Source organism: Homarus americanus, unplaced genomic scaffold (genome assembly GCF_018991925.1).
Source record: "Homarus americanus isolate GMGI-L3 unplaced genomic scaffold, GMGI_Hamer_2.0 scaffold30858, whole genome shotgun sequence".
In the NCBI taxonomy this organism is placed as follows: Eukaryota; Metazoa; Arthropoda; class Malacostraca; order Decapoda; family Nephropidae; genus Homarus; species Homarus americanus.
In genome coordinates, this window is record NW_024737697.1 from 84,888 (window position 1) to 96,288 (window position 11,401).

Genomic DNA, 11,401 nt, shown 5'->3' on the forward strand with positions numbered 1-11,401 from the left:
GTGAGTAGTGACGTCATGGTGATGGATCGTGAGTAGTGACGTCATGGTGATGGATCATGTTAGTGATGTCATGGTAGTGGATCATGTGAGTAGTGACGTCATGGTAGTGGATCATGTAGTAGTGACGTCATGGTGATGGCTCGTGTGTGACGTCACGTGATGGATCAATTGGTAGTGACGTCATGGTGATGGATCATGTGAGTAGTGACGTCATGGTGATGGATCATGTGAGTAGTGACGTCATGGTGATGGATCATGTGAGTAGTGACGTCATGGTGATGGATCTGAGTAGTGACGTCATGGTGATAGATCTGCGAGTAATGACGTCATGGTGGAGGATCATGTGGGTGGGTGGTAGAGGGCAAGCGTCCTGGATCAATGATAATGGTCACTGGGTCATGCAGTGTGTGTGTGTGTGTGTGTGTGTGTGTGTGTGTGTGTGTGTGTGTGTGTGTGTAGGTTCATCCAGCTGTAAAGACTCCAAAACAACTTATTAACTCAAGCCGCCAGGTGTTTAAGTCCGTTTCTTTTACACCTGACTCACAAACAGTCTCTCTCTCTCTCTCTCTCTAATTCCTGAGAATATAGGTCACCAGGCATGAGGTCACTCTAGGGTCAATACTTCCGGTCTTTCTATCAATAATACACACACACACACACACACACACACACACACACACACACACACACACACACACACACACACACACACACTCTCAACCAACGGATCATCAATCACATCTGAGGTTGGCGACCACAGCCCACACCTCCAAAAAAAAATTCAGTCTATGTTTACCAACCGACCGACTCCTTCCTTACCCCACTAACACTACAGGGAGTTCCTTAACCTGTAGATGAATGTAAACAGCTAAATAAAAAAGACTACAAAAACCTATAAGAAATGTTAATAGTCTATCAACGTATCTCTTTCAAATAGCTTTACCACCGTCACGAGTCATTACCTGTGCATCTTACCTGTTCGATTCAGTCAATATTTACCAACAATTACCGTATCTATTCTCTCTTTTAATCAATATTGCTCAAAGTCAATTTTCATCACGTTGTCTTCCTCTGACTTTGAGATTCTTGGGTTGGGATCTTGCTCATTAGGTATACAGGTGTTGTATTGCTGGACAGGTGTTGCTAATTACAGGTGAGTATGGGAGGTGTGTATTGGTTACCTTGGCCATGCACTGAGTAGTATGCATCTCAGCACCATGCAACGAAGGAAGGAAGGATCGAAAGGAGAGAGAGAGAGAGAGAGAGAGAGGTGTATAATAAACATAAAAATACGTTTGGTCAACACGTCACTCTTGAGGTAGCCGCCTACACTCTCTCTCCTACCTACATTACCCCACTCAGCATGGTTACCTCACTCAGTATGGTTACCTCACTCAGTATGGTTACCTCACTCAGTATGGTTACCTCACTCAGTATGGTTACCTCACTCAGTATGGTTACCTCACTCAGTATGGTTACCTCACTCAGTATGGTTACCTCACTCAGTATGGTTACCTCACTCAACAAAGTTTCCTACGTGAGATAATATACCACACACACACACACACACACACACACACTACCATACTGAACCACTGTCCTGCGTGGCATGTGGCGAGGTGAGATGTGAGGTGAGGTATAAGGCGAGGTGTGAGGCGAGGCTTGAGGCGAGGTGTGAGGCGAGGTATAAGGCGAGGTGTGAGGCGAGGCTTGAGGCGAGGTGTGAGGCGAGGCTTGAGGCCGAGGCAGGGCGCAAGTGTGAAGCGAGGTTTGAGGTGAGGCTTGAGGCGAGAGGTGTGAGGCGGGAAGCAGGGGCGGGGTGTGAGGCGGGCAGGGGGCGGAGGTGCAGAGAATGAGGCTTCATGAACCTCTGTGGGAGTAAACAATTACCGTGACCCTCGCCAGTCCTGACCTTATATGTCCTTCTTGTCCCCACGCCTCTGTCGCGCCCACCTCGCCACCATCACTATCACGCCACCACCACCATCACGTCACCACCACCATCACGTCACCATCACCATCACGTCACCATCACCATTACCACCACACCACTGACATCACGTCACCATCACCACCACACTCCCACCATCACGCTACCACCATCACCACCATTATCACTCATGACATTACACCAAAGGGAAAATAGGGGGCAAGACAGTGTTAAAATTCACTATATGAGCCTTAATGGTGAGAAGACAAAGGTTAATATCGTTCACTGACACCCTTAACGTCAAGACAGTCCACCACATGATTCTGTCACGGGTGTACAGGTGATCAGGCCAGGTAAGTACAAGTGGGAGTCATTCAGGTCCTCCCCTCTAGTACAGGAAAGTCAGATCCGGGACAGGTGACCGAATTCAAGGTGACCGGTGGGAGGATACAGTGATACAGTTATGTGACGTCATTTGTTCTGATGACTGAATTTAGATGTTTTAATATTATTTAGTAAGAAAAGTGGTAGAGACACAGGCCATGGTAAGTATGGTGTTGGTGGTGATAATGGTGATAAGTATAGTGATAGTGGTGATGAATGGTGGTGGTGGTGTTGGTGAGGGCAGGTGAGGGAGGCAGGACAATGAGGTAGTGGGTGTGTGGCAGGCTGGGGGTCAGGGCCGGGGTCGTCACCAACTCGGCGGCGCCTGCGTGGGGGCAAAACTGAAATCTCTGGGCGGTACAGAGGCTGGCGTAATGGTCACGTGAACAGATCCTGCAGCGTGGGTGACCCCGTCGACAGCAGGCGGCCTTGGTGTGTCCCCTGTGGGAACTAACAACACAGACAACAGCTCCGGTAGATATGGTTCTGGTGTTAGTGGCAGAGGATGGGCGTGAACAGTCCTTCCCCATCATGTGACGTTGCCAGAGTGTTGCCCCGGGAATCATGTCGGCCATCACGGGGATTTGTTGAATTGTAATATGGCAGCGTTGAGTTGCGTCGGCTGGTGGCTCCACAACACCACCTTCAATCACTACAGTAGTCAGGTAGTTCCTCCAAGTGGACCCGGGGACGTCACCAGGTGTACCCCCAGCATCCTGCCCCCCGGAACCCCCATGGTCACTCCTCACGCCACCACACCACACCACACCTCACCACACCACACCACACCACAACCCTTCCTGACCTATCAATCCCTCCTCCTGGTAAAAATCCTGACACTTGACAATATTAGGGACCCACCACGCTTTGCCTTACACACTTATCCTTCCTTTACCGCATATAACTTACTAACACAACCATTGCTCCCCCCCCGAGAGAGAGAGAGAGAGAGAGAGAGAGAGAGAGAGAGAGAGAGAGAGGACATACCACTACAGGAAATGAGGATAACTAAGGTAGGTGAGGCAGGTGAGGGAAGGGAGGAATGTGAGGTAACCCTGAGGAACGCCGAACCTTGGACACTAAGAAACTCTCCCCCTCCTCCCCCACCCCCACCCCCACCATCCTTCTGGCATCACGCTCAGCTAAGCCTACATCCTCCCTCACTCTCCATTATTCACCCATCACTCTCCCTCATCACCCATCACTCTCCCCCTCATTATCATTCTCCCTCATTCACCCTTACTGTTTACACCAACTTAAAAAAACAACAACAATCACGGAAGCAAACTGTAGAAACCCAAGCTTAGGGGGGGTGATGGGGGAGGGGGGTGAGGGGGAAGGGGGGGGTGAGGGGAGAGAAGTCCGCTACATACAACCAGTCTTTACCGCAACCCGTAAATAAACAGAGCGACACCACAACACGCGATGCCAAGCTCTTTCAATAAACCGTTAATTATTATTATTATTATTATTAACAAACTCCTTAATTCCTTGAGTACGATGACTTAATTCCTTGAGTACGATGACTTAATACCTTGAGTACGATGACTTAATTCCCTGACTACGGTGACTTAATTCCTTGAGTACGATGGTTTTAACCCCTTTGAGTACGATAACTTAATCCCGTGAGTACAATGGTTTAAACCCCTTGAGTACAATGACTTTTAATCCCTTGAGTACGATAACTAAATCCTTGAGCGTGATATGTTAACCCCTTGAGTACAATATCAATAACTTGAGTAAGAGAACTGGACCCCCTTGAGTACAATGACCTAAGTCGTACTCAAGGGTTACAATCATCTACTTCTATCAGGCCTCAACACAACACGCCCTTACCCTCCAAAATCAATCCCTCAACTCGAGTTACTCCTTCAACCTGACCCTCGAGAAGCACTCAAGATTTTGCGGTGGGTGGGTGGCATAGAGTGAGTGGTAGAAGGTGGATGGCATAGAGTGAGTGGTAGAAGGTGGGTGGCATAGAGTGGGTGGTAGAGGGGTGGGTGGGTGGCATAGAATGGGTGGTAGAAGGTGGGTGGGTGGTAGAGGGGAGGGTGAGTGGCAATGGGCGGGTGGGCGGTACTGGTTCAGGGTCTGCATACGATACAGTAATCTTGATAGAGGGCGTGACCTACACAAACCCGCTCATACCAGTACCCGCTCATACCAGTACCCGCTCATACCAGTACCCGCTCATACCAGTACCCACTCTACCAGTGCCACACTACCAGTACTTGCACTCGACATAAACAGGTGTGTAATTAACCATCCCAGCACCTGAGTCACGATCCAACACACACACACACACACACACACACACACTTACTTCAGCTCATGTGGTCGCCAGTCAGCCGGAACTAAATACATCAACTGTCCCATTAACATCTAACACAAGCCGGAGTCAACAGAGAGTAATACACATCCCCGTTAACAGCTGTGTGTGTGTGTGTGTGTGTGTGTGTGTGTGTGTGGGGGTGTGTGTGTGTGTGGCCGCCAGACTAGAGATGGTGTCCTACCTCTCCCTCCCTCCCTGACACCCTACCTCATACTCACCCTTATACCCTCCCTGACACCCTCCCTCATACTCACCCTTATACCCTCCCTCACACCCAAATAACCACACCATTACACATTTAAGCCGCATCTCTAAAGCTCTGATACATCACCTTTGCCCCCCGTAAGAACTCCTCAGGTGAGACGCAATTAATGGGCCGCCACCTGAGTTATACAACAATATAAAGTAAGTTATATCGAGGTCAAGACTTGGAATCCACCTTCTTATTCTCTTTCTCCTCTTCATCTTCTCTTCCACCTCCTCCACCTGGTTGTCAGTGGAGGAGACAAGCAGGCGACCCCCAACACGAGTGAAGAAGTAAATATTGACAAGACAGACCGTCGCTGACACATTGAGGGTCCATCCATACCTGAACACTCTCTCTCTCTCTCTCTCTCTCTCTCTCTCCTTCCCCTCCTATAAATCCTCCTCCCTCCCTCACCACCACCTCCCCTCCTCAAGAGTCTACCAGGGAGAGATAGGAAGGGAGAAGAAGAGTAGGAGTTGTGAGGGAGGGAGGGAGGGAGGGAGGGCTGTGAGGGAGGGAGGTTTAGGCTTCAGGATCGATCTAGGCTGGGCTCCTCCCCTGGGCTCCTATAGTGGGGTTTCCGCATTATATCCAGGTCAAGTCTGTATCTTAATAGGCCATTCCAGTATGTATGTATGTATGTATGTATGTATGTATGTACAGTATGTATGTAGTATGTATGTATGTATGTATGTATGTATGTATGTACACTGAACCCTTAAAAAGTTACCCCTTAGTCACCCCCTTAAAATCACCCTTTTAAATCAATGTAGGTTAGGTTAGGTAGATACTCTTAAGGTGACATAAACAATAATAGGTTCCCTAATTATCAACTAATCAACAAAAACACAATCACTCAATCTGACCACGAGGCCGCACCTCCCTACCACCCATACACCTGACCTATTGTAAACAACTTTAAGGTCAGGTCACTTAAGAACCCTTTACCTACATCACTAACGACCATTCAACTGTCTTTCCATCTAACCAATGAACACACAAAGGTTAACCATCATTCACAAATAAACAAATAAATAAACTAACTAACCAGGCAGATAAGTTTTACGAAACAACCTTGCCAAACTTAATCTCGTAACCTAAGTCCCCGTTTTCTATGATTGAAGGTCTTGGATGGGTAACTAAGGTAGATCTAAAACACTCCCTCACGTACCCCTCTCTCCCTCCCTCGTGTTGGTGATGGTATGAGAACTTGATACATTCTCTTAGTCGTGTGATATAAAGTGGTTTTTTTTTTTTTGGTGTTTTAAATCTTTTTGGGGATTATTAAATTTTTTTTTATGTATGTCTTAATCTATTCTTCAAAGTATTTGTGTGTTTGAGTTTGTCTCTGTAATCTTGAGTGTGTTCTCTGTCTGTCTGTCTGTCTCTCTGTCTGTCTGTCTGTCTGTCTGTCTACTAAATGAGGGAGAACAAGTGTAATATTAAGCTTCATTTATCAGTTCCCTTCAGCAAATAAATTCATGCAATTTCACACACATGTATTACCACCAGGCAGGGAGGGAGGGAGGTAGTGGGAGGGCAGGGAGAGAGAGGGAGGGCAGGGAGAGGGAGGAGGTAAAAGAGAGGGAAGGGTCAGGAGATGGAGAGGCCCACTCCATCATTATTTACCCTCGGCAGTCAACAATGAATGGCGACCCACCCCAGGTGGAGGGCTGACTCTTCCCCTTCCCCCCTCCTCCCTCCCCCATTACCACCCCCTCTCCCCCTCCTCCTCCCTCCCACCCCATTACCACCCCCCTCCCTCCCTCAATTTATTATTACCCCTCTCCCCCTCCTCCCAATTTACATTTCCCCACCCTCTCCCTCCACCATTACAAGAGCTGGTCCTCGATACTACTGGACTGGCTAAGGAGAGAGAGAGAGAGAGAGAGAGAGAGAGAGAGAGAGAGAGAGAGAGAGAGAGAGTGTGTGTGTTTGACATTCACATTACACTACCGCGGTACCTAACACGACCCGCCGCGCCACACTTAAGAAAAGAAAAAATTACCCCCACACCTGTAACTTCACCTCTGTACAACCATTCCCCCCTTCAGCGCCTCCTGCCGTAGAGTCCACATGATGGTAGCTATGTTGAGTCTCCATCTGCCTGGGTTATTCCCTTAGTATTGTTTGCATTACTGATTAACATAGGAAGAGAAATTGTAAACAGGAGGTGAGAGTTGGTCCATATAAGGCTATTGTAGACATGAACACCTTCTAGACCCACAGACAGACAGATAGACAGACAGACAGATGGACTTGTGTGTGTGTGTGTGTGTTTGGGAAGGTCAGTGGTTAACCCCGCCGCCCGACACATCTCATCATGGAAAAGATCTTTGTGATAAAACCTTGTCTTAATTACATGGTTGTTTGATGCTTAATTTTCAGTATAGAGTGAGGACTGTGTGTGTGTATGTGTGTGTAGAGAATCAGTGATCTTCGACGGAAATATACGCTACAGGAGGAGGTTTGAGGGAGACAGACAGACAGACAGAGACAGACAGAAGCAGGAATTGTCAGCCATCACGCACCACCTCGACACACACACACACAAACTTCATCGATCCTTCCCTTAAACCAGGTGATGGTGCAAGGTGAAATAAACATGCCTGTCACCCTCAACACACACACCACCATCACCACTATCACCATCACCACTATCACCACTATCACCACTATTACCATCACCACTATCACCATCACCACTATCACCACTATCACCACTACTACTCTTACTGGTGCTATAGGGGGAACTTTTTATCACATCGGAACGGGTGGGGTGGGTGGGTGGAGGTGGAGTGGAGTGGGTAGTGAGTGAGTGGTGGAGTGGAGTGGAGTGAGTGGGTAGTGAGTGAGTGATATGTATGAGGTGTTATGGTGGACGTGGTGTTGGGGAGAGCAAGTCCTGAGGCATCAGGGACTCGAGAGAGAGGAGGGGAGAGAGAGTTTGTGGTCCTCTCCTGCAGAGTATCCTACAGGCAGAAGGGTAGCGGTAGTTACATCACCTTGTTGTGTGTGGTTGGGTGAGGCGCTGTGGTGTGTTGCCAGGAGAGAATGATGATGGGTGGGAGAAGAGGAAGGAAGGAAGGAAGGAAGAGGAAGAAGTGTGAGGACAGGAAGGGGGAGAAGATGGGAGGAAGGAAAGGAAGGGACAGAGAGAGAGTCTATACCTGGCTCTGTCCTAGACCTAGTTAGCATACCTGGAGACACCACTAAAATATTTATATCTTAATAACGTGTGTGTGTGTGTGTGTGTGTGTGTGTGTGTGTGTGTCGAAATCGTTAATATGACTGAAACTACATCCCATAAACACACACACGTCTACCTGTGCCTGAGTTAGTCCAGGTGTGCTCTTGCAGGTAGACAGAGGTGTGTAAACAAGACGAGACAGACAGGTGAGCTAGTAATCAGTATAGCTCAGGTTAATTACGGTGACCTTGACCGCTCCTGTCCAATTATAGGTTAAAAATATCACTACCTGACTACCTACCTTCCCTTCTTCCTACCTACCTTCCCTTCCTTCCTACCTACCTACCTGACTACCTACCTACCTTCCTGTTAATGAGGGAGGGGGGGGAGGTGTAGAAGGATCAGAGGAGTTCATCCACGCTTGGTTACCTGGTGGGACCTTAGCCAATCACGAGCAAACAAAACATTACTTACAGGTGAGTCTGGAGTAGGTGGTGTGTCTGTGTGTGTGTGTGTGTAAGGGGTATGGTTCAGGACGTGTACCTGTGGGTTAATGATTATAATTGAACACCTGTTACCACCAATATCCCCACCACTATCACCAATACAACCACTATCATCATTACCACCACACTACCACCACCATAACCACTCCAACCACCACTATCACCAATACAACCACTATCATCATTACCACCACACTACCACCACCACCACTCCAACCACCACTATCACCACCAATACAACCACTATCACCACCCATCATCACCACCACTACTACCACTATCACCACCTCCCCAACATCTCCTAGGCCTCCTCCTCCTCCTCTACCACTATCACCACCTCCCCAACATCTCCTAGGCCTCCTCCTCCTCCTCTACCACTATCACCACCTCCCCAACATCTCCTAGGCCTCCTCCTCCTCCTCTACCACTATCACCACCTCCCCAACATCTCCTAGGCCTCCTCCTCCTCCTCTACCACTATCACCACCTCCCCAACACCTCCTAGGCCTCCTCCTCCTCCTCCCCATTAAGCAACAACCTCCACCACCCAACAGAACAAAAACTTACTCGGTCACAATTTAAAGCCTCAAGTTAGGTTAAGTTTTTTGTCTCTCCAAACTAAACCTGACGGAGGAACCTAACCCACAAGCCTGACGAAGGAACCTAACCCACAAGCCTGACGGAGGAACCTAACCCACAAGCCTGACGAAGGAACCTAACCCACAAGCCTGACGAAGGAACGCCACAAGCCTGACGGATGAACGTAACCCACAAGCCTGACGGAAGAACCTAACCCCACAAGCCTGACAGGAGAGCCCCTAACCCCTGCGCTGGCGAGGAACCCTAACCTTACAAGCCTGAAGGAGGAACGTAACCCCACAAGCCTGACGGAGGAACCTAACCCCACCAAAGCCTGACAGGAGGAACGTAACCCCTAGAAAGGCCTGACGGAGGAACCTAACCCACAAGCCTGAAGGAGGAACGTAACCCACAAGCCTGACGGAGGAGCCTAACCCACAAGCCTGACGGAGGAACTTAACCCACAAGCCTGACGAAGGAACCTAACTCACAAGCCTGACGAAGGAACTTAACCCACAAGCCTGACGGAGGAACCTAACCCACAAGCCTGACGAAGGAACTTAACCCACAAGTCTGACGGAGGAACCTAACCTAACCTAAACCTAACCTAACCTAACCTAACCTAAAGACAATGGTTTACTAATCCCAGGGCAGAGTACAGCCCCTGTCGACCTTGCTTTCACCCACTAGTCATCCTTAATAATTTACGACACTGGGAAAAAAAATTACGATAGTTACCTGAAATGTGTGTTATCAGTCGGTAGCTTAGATGATGATGATGATGATGATGATGATGATGATGATGATGATGACGATGATGGTGAGCTTGAATTAGATAAAGGGGTGTAGGATGAATAGGGATTTAGGGAGTGGGGAAAGGAGTGAGGAGTAGGGAAAGAGGGTAAGAGATGGAAAGAAATTAAATTAGGGAGGACTAGGGAGTGGGATAGGGAGTAAGGAAGGAGTAGGTAGTGTGGTACTGTAGGGAGGAACCACGTGTATAGTTCATGGTCACGGACATCTGTAGCGAAAAATGACTCAACACATGTACAGTACAGGTGTGGGATACAAACAACATAATTAATGGTTATGTACTAACTACCTATTCCCCCAAATAGCACCACCTCACCCCCAAACAACTAGCAGCAGGTAAGTGGAGTGCTACTAGGAGAGGCTGCTAGTTGGGAACCTTTGCTACTTTCGCCTCTCGTTTCTAAAACCTTGACATCTACCCGAAATAACAACCTTCACACACACACACACACACACACACACACACACACACAACCTTGAAAAACACTCATTCGTTCTGTACTTGGTGTTGTAGAGAGAGCATGTGTGTGTGTGTGTGTGTGTGAGGGCAACTTCTGATACCACCTCACTCCACCTCACCTCTACTAACCTAACCTAACCTAACCTAACCTAACCTCACTCTTATCTTTCAAATGACTACTAAATATACAGACATTTGAAGTAATAAAATCCTGAATATATTTATGTGTAATCGGTATACATTTACACTTGCATGTATACATCTTCTTGGACGTCTGTAGGTGTATGTATATTTTGTATCAAGGTTGAGGTGTGGGGGGGGGAGAAGTGATGAGGGAGGTGGGAGAGAGGGAGGGAGGTGGGGAGAGGAGGGAGAGGTGGGGGAGAGGGAGGAGGTGGGGAGAGGGAAGGGGAGGTGAGAGAGAGAGAGGGATAGGGAGGTAATGAGGGAGAGGGATGGGGGTGATGAGACAGGGGAGGGTGATAAAGGAGAGAGATGGGGAGGGGTGGGTGATGAGGAGTGGGGATGGAAGGGGAGGAGAGGGAGAGGAGAGGTGTGTCGTCATCAACAGACCCTCACATGTGATTACTTCCAGTTTCTTCCAGTTTCCTGCACCACCTTCTCCTGATGTGTGTGTGTGTGTGTGTGTGTGTGTGAGCGCCACAGTAACACGAGGACCAGTGCACCAGGCAGTGAGGGTCACACACAACACTGGTTAACACGAGACACTACTGGACTTCACACACACACACACACACACACACACACACACACACACACACACACACACACACACACACACACACGAAGAAATATATTTATGAATGTTATTTTTTTATTATTTATTCGATAAAAATTAATTTCCCTTTATCACGTGTTCCTCGTATGGTGTATAATGTTAAGCCGAGGGGCAGGCGAGTGTGACCCTGGTACTGTACACAAGTTGGATATAACAACAAG

At 48.3% G+C, this 11,401-nt stretch overlaps 1 protein-coding gene across 1 annotated transcript in view; it reads right to left on the reverse strand.

The window, feature by feature from the left end:
• Positions 1-11,401, reverse strand: part of LOC121873511 — an 82,800-nt gene that overhangs the window by 64,497 nt on the left and 6,902 nt on the right. The window lies entirely within an intron of this gene.